This window comes from Schistocerca nitens, chromosome 7 (assembly GCF_023898315.1).
Source record: "Schistocerca nitens isolate TAMUIC-IGC-003100 chromosome 7, iqSchNite1.1, whole genome shotgun sequence".
In the NCBI taxonomy this organism is placed as follows: Eukaryota; Metazoa; Arthropoda; class Insecta; order Orthoptera; family Acrididae; genus Schistocerca; species Schistocerca nitens.
In genome coordinates, this window is record NC_064620.1 from 68200122 (window position 1) to 68219251 (window position 19130).

General features: G+C 41.5%; 1 protein-coding gene across 3 annotated transcripts in view; it reads right to left on the bottom strand.

Annotated features, from left to right (window-relative positions):
• Window positions 1–19130, bottom strand: part of LOC126195003 (medium-chain acyl-CoA ligase ACSF2, mitochondrial-like) — a 282623-nt gene that overhangs the window by 48098 nt on the left and 215395 nt on the right. The gene's annotated exons all lie outside the window — the stretch shown is intronic.

A 19130-nucleotide genomic window follows, 5' to 3' on the forward strand; every position in this document is an offset into this window, starting at 1 on the left:
ACGGTGAACGGACATCATCAGGCAATGAACCTTAACGGGCATGTGGTGGCTAAGAAACCATTATTGACAGCTATTAGTAGGCAGAAGAGGCTACATTGGGGAAGACAACATGAAAGTTGGGCAGTAAATTAGTGGAAAAAGGTACTTTTCACGGACGAACCCAAATTTGAGGTCTTTGGAACAAAGCAACGCAAGTTTGTTCGCCAGTTGCCAGGTGAATGAATGTTACGCCAATTTGTATCTCCAACATCAAAGCATGGAAGGGGTTCCCTCATGGCCTGGGGATTTTTGGAGGCGGTAAGACTGGTGATCTTGTACAAATAAACAGGACAATGAAGAAAGAAGATTACCATTGCATTCCACAGTGTCATGCAAAGCCATGTGGAAAACGTTTTATTCGTAAGGGATTCGCCCTACAGCGAGATAACCCTAAATATACTTCAAAACTGTAAAGCGTATTTGGCAAATTTAGAAAGAAAGTATGAACTGAAAAATACAAGTATGATCTGGCCGCCCCAATGCCCCGACTGCAATCCTGTTGAACTGCTTTGAACTGCTTGGATGGAGCAGCTATATCAAGGCCTATTACCAACGTTCATCACATCTGTACCAGACTACAGGAGGAATGGCGGCGTATCACTGAGGAAACCTTGATGAAGCTGACAGCAAGAATGCCTCGTGTATGCAGAATGGTGATTGAAGGCAAATGAGGCTGCTTTGATGAGAGTAAAATTTGACTGCTTGTATTTACAGGGTGTTTCAAAAATGACCGGTATATTTGAAACGGCAATAAAAACTAAACGAGCAGCGATAGAATTACACCGTTTGTTGCAATATGCTTGGGACAACAGTACATTTTCAGGCGGACAAACTTTCGAAATTACAGTAGTTACAATTTTCAACAACAGATGGCGCTGCAAGTGATGTGAAAGATATAGAAGACAACGCAGTCTGTGGGTGCGCCATTCTGTACGTCGTCTTTCTGCTGTAAGCGTGTGCTGTTCACAACGTGCAAGTGTGCTGTAGACAACATGGTTTATTCCTTAGAACAGAGGATTTTTCTGGTGTTGGAATTCCACCGCCTAGAACACAGTGTTGTTGCAACAAGACGAAGTTTTCAATGGAGGTTTAATGTAACCAAAGGACCGAAAAGCGATACAATAAAGGATCTGTTTGAAAAATTTCAACGGACTTGGAACGTGACGGATGAACGTGCTGGAAAGGTAGGGCGACCGCGTACGGCAACCACAGAGGGCAACGCGCAGCTAGTGCAGCAGGTGATCCAACAGCGGCCTCGGGTTTCCGTTCGCCGTGTTGCAGCTGCGGTCCAAATGACGCCAACGTCCACGTATCGTCTCATGCGCCAGAGTTTACACCTCTATCCATACAAAATTCAAACGCGGCAACCCCTCAGCGCCGCTACCATTGCTGCACGAGAGACATTCGCTAACGATATAGTGCACAGGATTGATGACGGCGATATGCATGTGGGCAGCATTTGGTTTACTGACGAAGCTTATTTTTACCTGGACGGCTTCGTCAATAAACAGAACTGGCGCATATGGGGAACCGAAAAGCCCCATGTTGCAGTCCCATCGTCCCTGCATCCTCAAAAAGTACTGGTCTGAGCCGCAATGTCTTCCAAAGGAATCATTGGCCCATTTTTCAGTTCCGAAACGATTACTGCATCACGCTATCTGGACATTCTTCGTGAATTTGTGGCGGTACAAACTGCCTTAGACGACACTGCGAACACCTCGTGGTTTATGCAAGATGGTGCCCGGCCACATCGCACGGCCGACGTCTTTAATTTCCTGAATGAATATTTCGATGATCGTGTGATTGCTTTGGGCTATCCGAAACATACAGGAGGCGGCGTGGATTGGCCTCCCTATTCGCCAGACATGAACCCCTGTGACTTCTTTCTGTGGGGACACTTGAAAGACCAGGTGTACCGCCAGAATCCAGAAACAATTGAACAGCTGAAGCAGTACATCTCATCTGCATGTGAAGCCATTCCGCCAGACACGTTGTCAAAGGTTTCGGGTAATTTCATTCAGAGACTACGCCATATTATTGCTACGCATGGTGGATATGTGGAAAATATCGTACTATAGAGTTTCCCAGACCGCAGCGTCATCTGTTGTTGAAAATTGTAACTACTGTAATTTCGAAAGTTTGTCTGCCTGAAAATGTACTGTTGTCCCAAGCATATTGCAACAAACGGTGTATTTCTATCGCTGCTCGTTTAGTTTTTATTGCCGTTTCAAATATACCGGTCATTTTTGAAACACCCTGTAGTTTCAATAAAACATTAATCCGCATCTGACTTGTGAGTATTTCTAACATTTATGGTTCCAATTTGCAAAATTCCTCAAAATCACTAATGTTCAAAACTTTTGAGCGACAGTGTAGGAACAGCTTTTCACATCGGAGAAACCTTACTTTACTAAAGTATTTTTGTAATTTCAGAGTGGGCTGCAGCAGACCTAAAGTGAATGCTACCGTTTCAGAGTGGAGTAAGGAAATACACGATGACTGAAATTTATGTTGCAGTTTCAAAACAATGAAAAAAAATGAACCACACTCAGAAATGACGTCAAATTTGAACAGAGTACTATCGAAGAAGGGGGAAACGTTATGGAAGTAAAAAAGTTTAACGAAAATTTTCCCACTAGATGGCATTGTAAGCGACAGAATATGCAAAATAAAAGGCGTGGGGTACATGGCTGTTCCTCAGTTTGTGTTTGAGATGCTCGGGATGACTGTCTCAACGCAATGGTAAAGGTATTTTACAAGAACGGTGACTGTGCGCCAGTAGCTCTGCGGAAGTTCCGGATACTCAGCTCTATGAAAAAAGGCGTTGGCCCGATGTCTACAAAGGGTCTGGAGAAAATGATTACGAAATTGGGCAAGACAGGTTCTTTTGAAGTGCAATGCGGTTTTCAAACATGCCTGTGAGCACGGGGCATAAAATTCTACGAATAATCCTTAATTGCTATCCACACAAAATTACCTACGTTCAGGAGTTGCTTCATGCTGACCTGCCAGTGGGACAGACATCTGCTCTAGAATTTCTTGCTCGCTTGGAAGTGGACAGTGAACGGCCATGAAACCATATGTGAACACATGAAGCCAATTTCCATTACCAAGGACATGCCAATTCGCAGAATTGCAGCAAAATATGGGCAACGGAAAATCCGCACGCGCATCAAACGGTACCATTTCATTCTGCAAAGATGACTGTGAAATGCGGGCTGACAGCATCGTGTATCGTAGGGCCATATTTTTCCGAGTAGATGGTTGCTGCGAGCCCTGTTACCTGTACTATCATTGGTGATCGCAGTGAGAGTCTTTTGGGGACCAACGTCATTCTAACCATTCAACAAGTTGGATGTGTAAGAAGGTTTATTTTTATGTAATATGGCGTTCTTCCACACACTGCACAGCCAGTGAAGCGGCTACTGCAGTGGCATTTAGGAAGTGTTACAATTATCAGTCGTCAGTTCCCTACAGCCTGGCCGTCCAAATCACCTGCACTTAATCCGTGCGACTTCTGGCTGCGGGCTTATCTGAAAGATGCTGTGTTCATTTCACCTTGTGGCAGAAAATGGTGGACAGGACACTGAACATGTCTTGTCCCAATCTCATGACAGCTAAAAACCGGTTTCATTGTAGCTTTTTAGGCGGTTTTTGGCCTAAGGACACTTAAAAACCGATTTCATTGTTGCTTTTTATGCGGTTTTTGATCTCAGGGCAATTAAAAACTGATGTCATTGTTGCTTTTTATTCAGTTTTTTGCCTCAAGATAATTAAAAGCCGACGTTCCTCATCCGATGTGGTAAGATACACATAGGTGAATGGACTTACCTAACTAGCCGTGCCATAACTACCGAATGCCAGACTTGCGCAGGCTTGCAAACTGCACCGTATGGTTGGTTTAATGTGCAACTCACACCAATGCCAACGGATTGGGATTCATCTGTCATTTGTAGCCGAACCACTTACGTTAAGCAGTGGGAAAATTTTCGTTAGTTTTTTGTTCGTTTTCCGTAATGTTTTCCCCTTCTTTAAGAATATTCAGTTCTAACTTGACTTTCTGAGGATCGGTTATTTTTTTACAGCGTTTTGAAACTGGAACGTTAATTATAATCGCCCAGCATATCAAACTTCTACACTCCTGGAAATTGAAATAAGAACACCGTGAATTCATTGTCCCAGGAAGGGGAAACTTTATTGACACATTCCTGGGGTCAGATACATAACATGATCACACTGACAGAACCACAGGCACATAGACACAGGCAACAGAGCATGCACAATGTCGGCACTAGTACAGTGTATATCCACCTTTCGCAGCAATGCAGGCTGCTATTCTCCCATGGAGACGATCGTAGAGATGCTGGATGTAGTCCTGTGGAACGGCTTGCCATGCCATTTCCACCTGGCGCCTCAGTTGGACCAGCGTTCGTGCTGGACGTGCAGACCGCGTGAGACGACGCTTCATCCAGTCCCAAACATGCTCAATGGGGCACAGATCCGGAGATCTTGCTGGCCGGGTGTTGGCCCTGTGTGCCTCGGTCGTATGCAGTCCTGATTGTGGCGCTCACCTGCACGGCGCCAAACACGCATACGACCATCATTGGCACCAAGGCAGAAGCGACTCTCATCGCTGAAGACGACACGTCTCCATTCGTCCCTCCATTCACGCCTGTCGCGACACCACTGGAGGCGGGCTGCACGATGTTGGGGCGTGAGCGGAAGACGGCCTAACGGTGTGCGGGACCGTAGCCCAGCTTCATGGAGACGGTTGCGAATGGTCCTCGCCGATACCCCAGGAGCAACAGTGTCCCTAATTTGCTGGGAAGTGGCGGTGCGGTCCCCTACGGCACTGCGTAGGATCCTACGGTCTTGGCGTGCATCCGTGCGTCGCTGCGGTCCGGTCCCAGGTCGACGGGCACGTGCACCTTCCGCCGACCACTGGCGACAACATCGATGTACTGTGGAGACCTCACGCCCCACGTGTTGAGCAATTCGGCGGTACGTCCACCCGGCCTCCCGCATACCCACTATACGCCCTCGCTCAAAGTCCGTCAACTGCACATACGGTTCACGTCCACGCTGTCGCGGCATGCTACCAGTGTTAAAGACTGCGATGGAGCTCCGTATGCCACGGCAAACTGGCTGACACTGACGGCGGCGGTGCACAAATGCTGCGCAGCTAGCGCCATTCGACGGCCAACACCGCGGTTCCTGGTGTGTCCGCTGTGCCGTGCGTGTGATCATTGCTTGTACAGCCCTCTCGCAGTGTCCGGAGCAAGTATGGTGGGTCTGACACACCGGTGTCAATGTGTCCTTTTTTCCATTTCCAGGAGTGTATTACAGGGCTGGCCAGAGGCAAAATTCCTTAAAGTACTCCAAGACACAACATCCTGTCCTAATAAAGAAATCTTAGAAAAACAGTCGAATGTTTTGTGAAACGATTTGTCTAAAAGGAAGAAATAAAACGGATTTGAGAAACATTTGACCCGCCTTTGAATGATGATCGAAATCATGTACATCAAAGGACGTGCTGATTGAGGAGTTAGAGTTCAATGTTTAACTTATACTCCCAGAACTTTAAAGAGTCCTGCACGATATCCATCTCGTGGATCATGCAGACAGTGCTGCCTGCTGTGGTGCGGCCTCGAGATAATATTGCTGTACATGATTTTTGAGCATCATTCAAATGCGTGTAAAATGTTTCTCTAACCTGTTTTCTTAAGTGTTTCAATAGTTTCGATCGCAATAAAACATAAAACTGGAATTTGTTTTAATGCTCTCATAAATAATATATGTGTTAAGGCGTGTTAAATTTTTCAAATTAATGAAACGCAGTGTTCCGTTTATTTCTATGGAATCTGAATTGCACTTCATAACGTTGTTATCAAGGTCAACAGTGTTCTTAAGGACTGGTTCTTCAGTAAGCATGGTATGTTTTAACTCACTACCACCTTTTAAATAACGTATGTTTTAAATATTGGTAATTATTCACATCAACTGAAAATTATTTTTTATTTATTTTCATAGTTCTGAGGTACACTAAGTGATGTGTTGTTGACAACAGTGTACATTCTAGAAACTAAGTATTTATTAAGCTTCATACGTTTTTTCACTATTTTACATTTCAGTGTGTTTTAAAGAATTTTAATTTCACTTAAACTGAAAGGAAATTTTATTTTTATTTTCATAGATCTAAAAGTGGCTGTCAATCAACCGAAATGCGTTATCAACAAATTTTAATTGTATGTTTTATTGCAATCAACACTACTAAAAATTTTTAGGTGACAAGCTAAAATATTAATGTTTTTAGAATTGCACGTCTACTTTACTGTGTTGAATTTTACACATTAATTCCACAGATAAATGTGTAAAATTCAATACGACAAAGTTAACTTGCATTAATTGAAACTATTAAAAATTTTTAACAGATCGCTGTATCTCAGTCACCCGACGGTGTCAGGTTTACAAAATAATCTGTTTCCTTAATTTTAGGCAGCTCCTTTCACAAAACATTTGCTCATTTTACGTCAATGTCTTATTTTCAAGTTTTGTTCATAAAATATGAAATGTCACACCTATGTGACTTTTTATGCGCAAAATAACTAGGCCTTGCAGAGATGAACTTTTTGGTAATTTATTTGCATAGGTAGCAGAAGCTGTTCGTGAAATATTTCGGTTTTTCCTGAGCTCCTGAAGTTTTTCTTAACTACATTGATTACTTTAAAGCAACTGAATCTTACTTTTGCAAAACTAGACCTCACGCTAGCCAGTTTGATAAACTATTTGAACATTTCTCACTCTTGGTTTGGCTATAAAAATTCGGTCAAAAATCCATTGCGTAATTTCTTGTTTTCAGATCACTGAAACATTTACCCCAGAAAGGAATCAAATTATTAAACACACATATGCGTTATGTTCGCGCTTTTCTCTCAACACCAGGCTCCGTAGTTTTAATGGGCAGAAGTCAGAAGACTTTGGGCAAACAGTGTTTCTGCGTCAGCAACAGACAAACTGCTTAGCCAACAGCACTTCAGCTCATGAGTACCCACAGTCTCAACGTTTAACCTTTCTGTTCTTAGCTTCGAATCATTGTGAAAAATGATATTTACACTCCTGGAAATTGAAATAAGAACACTGTGAATTCATTGTCCCAGGAAGGGGAAACTTTATTGACACATTCCTGGGGCCAGATACATCACATGATCACACTGACAGAACCACAGGCACATAGACACAGGCAACAGAGCATGCACAATGTCGGCACTAGTACAGTGTATATCCACCTTTCGCAGCAATGCAGGCTGCTATTCTCCCATGGAGACGATCGTAGAGATGCTGGATGTAGTCCTGTGGAACGGCTTGCCATGCCATTTCCACCTGGCGCCTCAGTTGGACCAGCGTTCGTGCTGGACGTGCAGACCGCGTGAGACGACGCTTCATCCAGTCCCAAACATGCTCAATGGGGGACAGATCCGGAGATCTTGCTGGCCAGGGTAGTTGACTTACACCTTCTAGAGCACGTTGGGTGGCACGGGATACATGCGGACGTGCATTGTCCTGTTGGAACAGCAAGTTCCCTTGCCGGTCTAGGAATGGTAGAACGATGGGTTCGATGACGGTTTGGATGTACCGTGCACTATTCAGTGTCCCCTCGACGATCACCAGTGGTGTACGGCCAGTGTAGGAGATCGCTCCCCACACCATGATGCCGGGTGTTGGCCCTGTGTGCCTCGGTCGTATGCAGTCCTGATTGTGGCGCTCACCTGCACGGCGCCAAACACGCATACGACCATCATTGGCACCAAGGCAGAAGCGACTCTCATCGCTGAAGACGACACGTCTCCATTCGTCCCTCCATTCACGGCTGTCGCGACACCACTGGAGGCGGGCTGCACGATGTTGGGGCGTGAGCGGAAGACGGCCTAACGGTGTGCGGGACCGTAGCCCAGCTTCATGGAGACGGTTGCGAATGGTCCTCGCCGATACCCCAGGAGCAACAGTGTCCCTAATTTGCTGGGAAGTGGCGGTGCGGTCCCCTACGGCACTACGTAGGATCCTACGGTCTTGGCGTGCATCCGTGCGTCGCTGCGGTCCGGTCCCAGGTCGACGGGCACGTGCACCTTCCGCCGACCACTGGCGACAACATCGATGTACTGTGGAGACCTCACGCCCCACGTGTTGAGCAATTCGGCGGTACGTCCACCCGGCCTCCCGCATGCCCACTATACGCCCTCGCTCAAAGTCCGTCAACTGCACATACGGTTCACGTCCACGCTGTCGCGGCATGCTACCAGTGTTAAAGACTGCGATGGAGCTCCGTATGCCACGGCAAACTGGCTGACACTGACGGCGGCGGTGCACAAATGCTGCGCAGCTAGCGCCATTCGACGGCCAACACCGCGGTTCCTGGTGTGTCCGCTGTGCCGTGCGTGTGATCATTGCTTGTACAGCCCTCTCGCAGTGTCCGGAGCAAGTATGGTAGGTCTGACACACCGGTGTCAATGTGTTCTTTTTTCCATTTCCAGGAGTGTATTACAGGGCTGGCCAGAGGCAAAATTCCTTAAAGTACTCCAAGACACAACATCCTGTCCTAATAAAGAAATCTTAGAAAAACAGTCGAATGTTTTGTGAAACGATTTGTCTAAAAGGAAGAAATAAAACGGATTTGAGAAACATTTGACCCGCCTTTGAATGATGATCGAAATCATGTACATCAAAGGACGTGCTGATTGAGGAGTTAGAGTTCAATGTTTAACTTATACTCCCAGAACTTTAAAGAGTCCTGCACGATATCCATCTAGTGGATCATGCAGACAGTGCTGCCTGCTGTGGTGCGGCCTCGAGATAATATTGCTGTACATGATTTTTGAGCATCATTCAAATGCGTGTAAAATGTTTCTCTAACCTGTTTTCTTAAGTGTTTCAATAGTTTCGATCGCAATAAAACATAAAACTGGAATTTGTTTTAATGCTCTCATAAATAATATATGTGTTAAGGCGTGTTAAATTTTTCAAATTAATGAAACGCAGTGTTCCGTTTATTTCTATAGAATCTGAATTGCACTTCATAACGTTGTTATCAAGGTCAACAGTGTTCTTAAGGACTGGTTCTTCAGTAAGCATGGTATGTTTTAACTCACTACCACCTTTTAAATAGCGTATGTTTTAAATATTGGTAATTATTCACATCAACTGAAAATTATTTTTTATTTATTTTCATAGTTCTGAGGTACACTAAGTGATGTGTTGTTGACAACAGTGTACATTCTAGAAACTAAGTATTTATTAAGCTTCATACGTTTTTTCACTATTTTACATTTCAGTGTGTTTTAAAGAATTTTAATTTCACTTAAACTGAAAGAAAATTTTATTTTTATTTTCATAGATCTAAAAGTGGCTGTCAATCAACCGAAATGCGTTATCAACAAATTTTAATCGTATGTTTTATTGCAATCAACACTACTAAAAATATTTTTAGGTGACAAGCTAAAATATTAATATGTTTTTAGAATTGCTCGTCTACTTTACCGTGTTGAATTTTACACATTAATTCCACAGATAAATGTGTAAAATTCAATACGGCAAAGGTAACTTGCATTAATTGAAACTATTAAAATTTTTTAACAGATCGCTGTATCTCAGTCACCCGACGGTGTCAGGTTTACAAAATAATCTGTTTCCTTAATTTTAGGCAGCTCTTTTCACAAAACATTTGCTCATTTTACGTCAATGTCTTATTTTCAAGTTTTGTTCATAAAATATGAAATGTCACACCTATGTGACTTTTTATGCGCAAAATAACTAGGCCTTGCAGAGATGAACTTTTTGGTACTTTATTTGCATAGGTAGCAGAAGCTGTTCGGGAAATATTTCGGTTTTTCCTGAACTCCTGAAGTTTTTCTTAACTACATTGATTACTTTAAAGCAACTGAATCTTACTTTTGCAAAACTAGACCTCACGCTAGCCAGTTTGATAAACTATTTGAGCATTTCTCACTCTTGGTTTGGCTATAAAAATTCAATCAAAAATCCATTGCGTAATTTCTTGTTTTCAGATCACTGGAACATTTGCCCCAGAAAGGAATCAAATTATTAAAGACACATATGCGTTATGTTCGCGCTCTTCTCTCAACACCAGGCTCCGTAGTTTTAATGGGCAGAACTCAGAGGACTTTGGGCAAACAGTGTTTCTGTGTCAGCAACAGACAAACTGCTTGGCCAACATCACTTCAGCTCATGAGTACCCACAGTCTCAACGTTTAACCTTTCTGTTCTTAGCTTCGAATGATTGTGAAAAATGATATTTATTTTGTAGCAGTTACTGGGATATGCCGACTACATTGAAGCCATTGAAAAATGCAACATTACTCCATACTGCTGATTATTCCCTGATGGGACCAACCAATAGCGATGTCTCTGGTGTAACTACCAGTGGGCACGCTCACAATCGTTGAATACAGTTAGTGGCTCGACCGTTGGTATAGCAGCTGGTTGTGCGCTGTTGAATTGTGTCGTATAAAAATTCAGTAATAGTAATCCAGCCTACAGAACAATTTTAAAAGACAAATATGGAACATCAAATAGGATGTTGTGAATGGACCGCGTGGACAATTAGGTATCCTGACACAGGTTTTGACTGACCTTTAGTTTTATTACAATCGGTAAACACGTTCCCACAATTGGTTCTAAAACAGAATCTAATATTCAAATAACTGAACATTATTTTATCATAGCAGTACAAGCAAACCGTAACGTCCTACACAGGTAATGTTCTACATGAGCAGTGGCATGGTCCCGTGCTCTGAACTCGCTAACGTCATTTAGTTCCCATATTTATGTAAGTCACACAGTCAACTGAGTAACAGAATTTCATACAAAGATCAACACAGTTATTTTTGTTAACCATCACCGAAGAAAAAGCCTCAACATTGTCATAATCGAAAATGAACAAGTTCAAACTGCGTCTTAGCCCCTCGGTTCTTACCCCAACGAAGGACATCAACCACAAACCATTAGCCCTGCTCTCTTCTCTTCAACCTACGCTTGGTCTTGTGCACTTTAATCATGTTCGCTCTTAACTTCTATACCGTTGTTGTTGATGTGGTCTTCAGTCCTGAGACTCGTTTGATGCAGCTCTCGATGCTACTCTATTCTGTGCAAGCTTCTTCATCTCCCAGTACTTACTGCAACCTACATCCTTCTGAATCTGCTTAGTGTATTCATCTCTTGGTCTCCCTCTATGATTTTTATCCTCCACGCTGCCCTCCAATGCTAAATTTGTGATCCCTTGTTGCTTCAGAACATGTCCTACCAACCGTTCCCTTCTTCTTTGTCAAGTTGTGCCACAAACTCTTCTTCTCCCTAATTCTATTCAATACCTCCTCATCAACTATGTGATCTACCCATCTAATCTTCAGAATTCTTCTGTAGTACCACACTGCGAAAGCTTCTATTCTCTTCTTGTCCAAATTATTTATCGTCCATGTTTCACTTCCATACATGACTATACTCCATACAAATACTTTCAGAAACGACTCCCTGACATTTAAATCTATACTCGATGTTAACAAATTTCTCTTCTTCAGAAACGCTTTCCTTGCCATTGCCACTCTGCATTTTATATCCACTCTACTCCGACCATCATCAGTTATTTTGCTCCCCAAATAGCAAAACTCATTTACTACTTTAAGTGTCTCATTTCCTAATCTAATTCCCTCAGCATCACCCGACTTAATTCGACTACATACCATTATCTTCGTTTTGCTTTTGTCGATGTTCATCTTATATCCTCCTTTCAAGACACTGTCCATTCCGTTCAACTGCTCTTGCAAGTCCTTTACTGTCTCTGACAGAATTACAATGTCATCGGCGAACCTCAAGTTTTTATTTCTTCTCCCTGGATTTTAATACCTACTCCGAATTTTTCTTTTGTTTCCTTTACTACTTGCTCAATATACAGATATACTGCTTCCCTTTCATGCCCCTCGACTCTTATAATTGCCATCTGGTTTCTGTACAAATTGTAAATAGCCTTTCGCTCCCTGTATTTTACCCCTGCCACCTTCAGAATTTGAAAGAGAGTATTCCAGTCAACATTGTCAAAAGCATTCTCTAAATCTACAAATGCTAGAAACGTAGCTTTGCCTTTCCTTAATCTTTCTTCCAAGATACGTCGTAAGGTCAGTATTGCCTCCCGTGTTCCATCATTTCTACGGAATCCAAACCGATCTTCCCCAAGGTCGGCTTCTACCAGTTTTTCCATTCGTCTGTAAATAATTCCGTTAGTATTTTTCAGCTGTGACTTATTAAACTGATTGTTCGGTAATTTTCACATCTGTCAACACCTGCTTTCTTTGGGATTGGAATTATTATATTCTTCTTGAAGTCTGAGTGTATTTCGCTTGTCTCATACATCTTGCCCACCAGATGGTAGAGTTTTGTCAGGACTGGCTCTCCCAAGGCTGTCAGTAGTTCCAATGGAATGTTGTCTACTCCCGGGGCCTTGTTTTGACTCAGGTCTTTCAGTGCTCTGTCAAACTCTTTATGCAGTATCGTGTCTCCAATTTCATCTTCATCTACATCCTCTTCAATTTCCATAATATTGTCCTCAAGTACATCGCCCTTGTATAGACCCTCTATATACTCGTTCCACGTTTATGCTTTCCCTTCTTTGCTTAGAACTGCGTTTGCATCTGACCTCTTGATATTCATACAAGTGCTTCTCTTTTCTCCAAAGGTCTCTTTAATTTTCCTATAGGCAGTATCTATCTTACCCCTAGTGAGATAAGCCTCTACATCCTTACATTTGGGTACAGTATAGAGTGTGACCTGGCGAAGATTGCGTCAGCATCGAAGCATACTAGTGTTGAGTTTGTATCTGTTCTTGGGCGCCATGACCGACCTCATTTGAACTCTTCTGTCAAGAGAGTTAATTTGGAGCTGGAACGGCTGCTCATGTCGGGTGCGGGGTCACACATTGGTGTGGTTCCTGTTGATTCTCTCAGTAGGTGGGATTATACTAGGCATGGCCTTCACCTCAACAGGAAGGGGAAGGGTAAATTGGCTGGGGAAATAGCAGGAAAGTTAAGGGGGGAGGCACTATCATGAGTGGTAAAATACCAGTGGTTATAGGATTCAGAAAAGACCCTTTTTTAGGGTAGGGAGGACAGAAAGAAAGCAAATTTTAAGAGAGGTTAGAACTGAGACAAATCTTCAGTTTGAGAAAGAAATCAAAAAACATAATTCCAGCTTATTACATCAGCATAAACAGCCATTGGTTAAGAATTTCCAACTGTCAGCAGATATTTTAACTCCACCCAATCTTAACTCAGTCAATGAGAAATGTCAGCTATCTTTATTGCATCAAAATATTCGAGGACTGAGAAATAAAATTAATGAATTAACTATCTGCATAGATGAATTAGAGTCTTCAAACCCAGCTGACATAATCTGCCTCTCTGAACATCATGTGACCACTGGTATAGAACTTTTAAGTGTTACAGGGTTTAGGTTAGCATCTCACTTTTGTAGATCAGAAATGGAGAAAGGAGGAGTTGCCACATTCATCAGGAACTGTCATAAATTTAAGAACATAGACATTCATAAATTTTGCCTAGAACAGCATATGGAAGCATGTGCAACAGAATTAGAATTTCACAAAAAATCCTTCATAATATTAAGTGTATATCGAGCACCTGCAGGTAACTTTAATCTGTTTGTCAACCACCTTGAAGCTGTACTGGCCCATTTAACAACCAAAAACAAAGAAATAGTGGTTGCTGGTGATTTCAATGTAGATTTCCTTAAAGACTCTCCCAATAAGAACTTGTTTGAGTTAGTAACACTATCATTCAACTTAATTCCCACAGTAAAGTTCCCCACTAGGATAGCCACTTGCTCACAAACAGCCATTGTTAATATCTTTATAGAAAAGTCCAATGAACAAAATTATATTACAAAACCAATAGTCAATGGCCTCTCAGACCATGACATGCAGTTCCTTCTGTTAAATGTTAATACTGAACAGGATATAAAATCTGTTAAATCTGAGCTCAAAAGGGTAATCAGTAAGCCAAAAATTGATTATTTTAGGACACTCCTCAGAGACATTCACTGGACTGATGTTTACAGCGTTCATGGCATGAATGAAAAATATAACATTTTTGCTAATAAAGTGCTTACCTTATTCGAACACTGCTTTCCCCCAAAACTTACCAAGGTTAGAGCAAAGTCTACAAAGAAGCCATGGATTACTCGAGGAATAGGGGTATCTTGTAAAACAAAAAGAAAACTGTATCTGTCACTCCGAAACTTTTCCAATGTTGATGCTATAGCACATTATAAGAAATACTGCAAAATATTAAAGACTGTAATACGGATGTCAAAGCAAATATATTACAAGGAAAAGATAGTCATATCAGATAACAAAATAAAGACAATATGGGATATAGTGAAGGAGGAAACCGGTAGAACCAGGCATGAAGAGGAACAAATAGCATTAAGAGTAAATGATACATTGGTGACAGATGTGTATAGTGTTGCAGAACTTTTTAACAAACATTTTATAACTGTTACTGACAAGATGGGGTTGTCAGGTTCGGTAGATGCTGCTATGGATTACCTTAGACCAGACATTTCAAGTAACTTCCTTAATATGAATTTGACCCTCACTACCCCAACAGAAATAATGTCCATCATAAAATCTTTAAAATCAAAAACATCTAGTGGGTATGATGAAATATCAACAAAGTTAATTAAAGAATGTGATTCTGAGCTGAGTAACATATTAAGCTATCTGTGTAACCAGTCGTTTATTAGTGGAATATTTCCTGAATGGCTGAAATATGCTGAAGTTAAGCCACTGTTTAAGAAGGGAGATAAAGAAATAGCATCAAATTTCCGTCCAATTTCACTGTTGCCAGCATTCTCAAAAATTTTCGAAAAAGTAATGTACAGTCGTCTTTATAACCATCTTATCTCAAATAACATACTGTCAAAGTCACAGTTTGGATTTCTAAAAGGTTCTGATATTGAGAAGGCTATCTACACTTACAGTGAAAATGTGCTTAATTCATTAGACAAAAAATTGCAGGCAACTGGTATATTTTGTGATCTGTCAAAGGCATTTGACTGTGTAAATCACAATATCCTTTTAAGTAAACTAGAATATTATAGTATAACAGGAAATGCTGCAAAATGGTTCAAATCTTATATCTCTGGCAGGAAACAAAGGGTGTTATTAGGAAAGAGACATGTATCAAGCTATCAGGCCTTATCCAACTGGGAACTAATTACATGTGGGGTCCCACAAGGTTCCATTTTGGGGCTCTTACTATTTCTTGTGTATATCAATGACCTTTCATCAGTAACATTACCAGATGCCAAGTTTGTTTTGTTTGCCGATGACACAAACATTGCAATAAATAGCAAGTCAAATGTAGTCTTAGAAAGATCAGCCAATAAAATATTTGTGGACATTAATCACTGGTTCCTAGCCAATTCTTTGTCACTAAACTTTGAAAAAACACACTACATGCAGTTCAGAACTTGTAAGGGGTGTCCCAAGAGTATATGTCTAACATACGATGACAAGAAGATAGAAGAAGTGGACAGTGTTAAATTCTTGGGATTACAGCTTGATAATAAATTCAACTGGGAGGAGCACACCACAGAACTTCTGAAGCGTCTTAACAAATCTCTGTTTGCAATGCGAATTTTGTCAGACATAGGGGATATAAAAATGAAAAAGCTGGCATACTATGCTTACTTTCATTCCATAGTGTCATATGGGATTATTTTTTGGGGTAATTCATCAAGCCAAGCTAAAGTTTTCCGGGCACAAAAACGTGCAGTGAGAGTTATATGTGGTGTGAACTCAAGAACATCCTGCAGAAGCCTGTTTAGGGAACTAGGGATACTAACTACTGCTTCCCAATATATTTATTCCTTAATGAAATTTGTCATTAAAAATATATCACTTTTTCAAACCAACAGCTCAATTCATGGAATCAATACTAGAAATAAGAATAATCATCACAAGGATTTAAAGTCACTTAGTCTTGTACAAAAAGGTGTGCATTATTCAGGAACACACATTTTCAATAACTTGCCAGCAGCCATAAAAATCTTAACAACCAATGAAATACAGTTTAAGAGAAGCCTAAAGGATTTATTGGTGGCCAACTCCTTCTACTCCATTGATGAATTTCTTAGTAAAATCAACTGATTTGTATATAAGTACAACATAACTTCTGCACAATTTCAGTGCAGTAATGTGTTCATTGAAAATTTGTGTGTGTGTGTGTGTGTGTGTGTGTTAGTATAATCTAACTTCTGCACCATTTCAGTGCAGTAATGTGTTCATTGTAAATAAGTATTACAGTAGTTGTATTACCTTATAAATAAATAAAAAACTTTTTTATTTTAAATTCAGTGCATTAGTATTTGTAAAATTACTCTTAGTGTTCATTAAAAAATGACGATCATTCCACTTGGGACCTGTGGAATGGTACATTAGCTTATTTGTTTTAATTGTAAATATTTGTCATGTATTGTTGTTTTTCTGACATGTTCCACATCCTGGAGGACCTCCTCACTACGGATCAATTGGAATGAAAGTAAATCTAATCTAATCTAAAACATTTGTCTTCCTCTAGCCATCCCTGCTTAGCCATTTGGCACTTCCTGTCGATCTCATTTTTGAGACGTTTGTATTCCTTTTTGCCTGCTTCATTTACCGCATTTTTATATTTTCTCCTTTCATCAATTAAATTCAATATTTCTTCTGTTACCCAAGGATTTCTACTAGCCCTCGTCTTTTTACCTACTTGATCCTCTGCTGCCTTCACTATTTCATCCCTCAAAGCTACCCATTCTTCTTCTACTGTAGTTCTTTCCCCCATTCCTGTCAATTGTTCCCTTATGCTCTCCCTGAAACTCTGTACAAACTCTGGTTCTTTCAGTTTATCCAGGTCCCATCTCCTTAAATTCCCACCTTTTTGCAGTTTCTTCAGTTTTAATCTACAGGTCATAACCAATAGATTGTGGTCAGAGTCCACATCTGCCCCTGGAAATGTCTTACAATTTAAAACCTGGTTCCTAAATCTCTGTCTTACCATTATATAATCTATCTGATACCTTTTAGTATCTCCAGGGTTCTTCCATGTATACAACCTTCTTTCATGATTCTTAAACCAAGTGTTAGCTATGATTATATTGTGCTCTGTGCAAAATTCTACCAGGCGGCTTCCTCTTTCATTTCTTAGCTCCAATCCATATTCACCTACTATGTTTCCTTCTCTCCCTTTTCCTACACTCGAATTCCAGTCACCCACGACTATTAAATTTTCGTCTCCCTTCACAATCTGAATAATTTCTTTTACTTCATCATACATTTCTTCAATTTCTTCGTCATCTGCAGAGCTAGTTGGCATATAAATTTGTAATACTGTAGTAGGTGTGGGCTTCGTATCTATCTTGGCCACAATAATGCGTTCACTATGCTGTTTGTAGTAGCTTACTCGCACTCCTATTTTTTTATTCATTATTAAACCTAATCCTGCATTACCCCTATTTGATTTTATATTTATAACCCTGTGTTTGCCTGACCAAAAGTCTTGTTCCTCCTGCCACCGAACTTCCCTAATTCCCACTATATCTAAGTTTAACCTATCCATTTCCCTTTTAAATTTTCTAACCAACCTGCCCGATTAAGGGATCCGACATTCCACGCTCCGATCAGTAGAACGCCAGTTTTCTTTCTCCTGATAACGACGTCCTCTTGAGTAGTCCCCGCTCGGAGATCCGAATGGGAGATATTTTACTTCTGGAATATTTTACCCAAGAGGACGTCATCATCATTTATCGATACAGTAAAGCTGCATGCCATCGGGAAAAATTACGGCCGTAGTTTCCCCTTGCTTTCAGCCGTTCGCAGTACCAGCACAGCAAGGCCGTTTTGGTTAGTGTTACAAGCATCCAGACTGTTGCCCCTGCTACTACTGAAAAGGCTGCTGCCCCTCTTCAGGAACCATACGTTTGTCTGGCCTTTCAACAGATACCCCTCCATTGTGGTTGCACCTACGGTACGGCCATCTGTATCGCTGAGGCACGCAAGCCTCCCCACCAACGGCAAGGTCCATGGTTCATGGGGGGTGGGGGGTGGGGGACTTCTATACCACCATTCGAAATTGTTTACGAGTTTTTGAATATACTTCATATTAAAACAAATAAGCTGTAATTTTAGATTACAACTGAATTCCAATTATCATACAGATTGAAGTTCCTATATAGCTGAAATTACGTTTTCTTGATAAGTATTTTAAAATATGAATCGGCCCTGGTGGAACTTAGTCAAGTTCACAATTTAATTTGCATGTGTTGCGTTACTGCTTTAGGCAAGTGACACAACAGTACTAGAATTTCTTAGTAATACATAAGTAAAGGACAATAATATTAATTATTTATGCAGAGCCTGATTTGCTGTGTAACTGTGGAGGAATTTCTGGTTTAGCCTACAACTATTACAGTGTGATGTTTTTTTGTTTATAATTAATTCCTCAGCTGGCCGCTGTGGCTGAGCAGTTCTAGGCGCTTCAGTCCGGAACGGCGCTGCTGCTACGGTCGCAGGTTAGAATCCTGCCTCGGGCATGGATGTGTGTGGTGTCGTTAGGTTTAAATAGTTCTAAGTCTAGGGGACTGATGACCTCAGATGTTAAGTCCCATAGTCTTAGAGCCATTTGAGCCAATTAATTCCTCTTTTGGCGTAACTGAGCCGTAGACCCTGGCTTCGCGGTCTGAGCAGTGCCTCTCTGGCTATCGATGGTCGTCCGTGGTTTAGCTTTCCGATCAGTGACGTTGGTATGAGGGTTTTTGACTGGAAGACTATTTAAGCGCACACGGCGTATCGGTTGCCTTCGAGTCCTTCCAAGTTTGTTTGAACAGTGGTGCAAGGATACTCCGCGAGGTGGTGACTCACGCGGCTGCTGGCAGAGCGAGAGAGCCAGCGAACGGTGCAGTAGGGCGGTGTTGTCCGCTATGATTGTGCGGAGCCGGTGGGGTCGCTGAGTACGAGTCTGACTAGAATACTA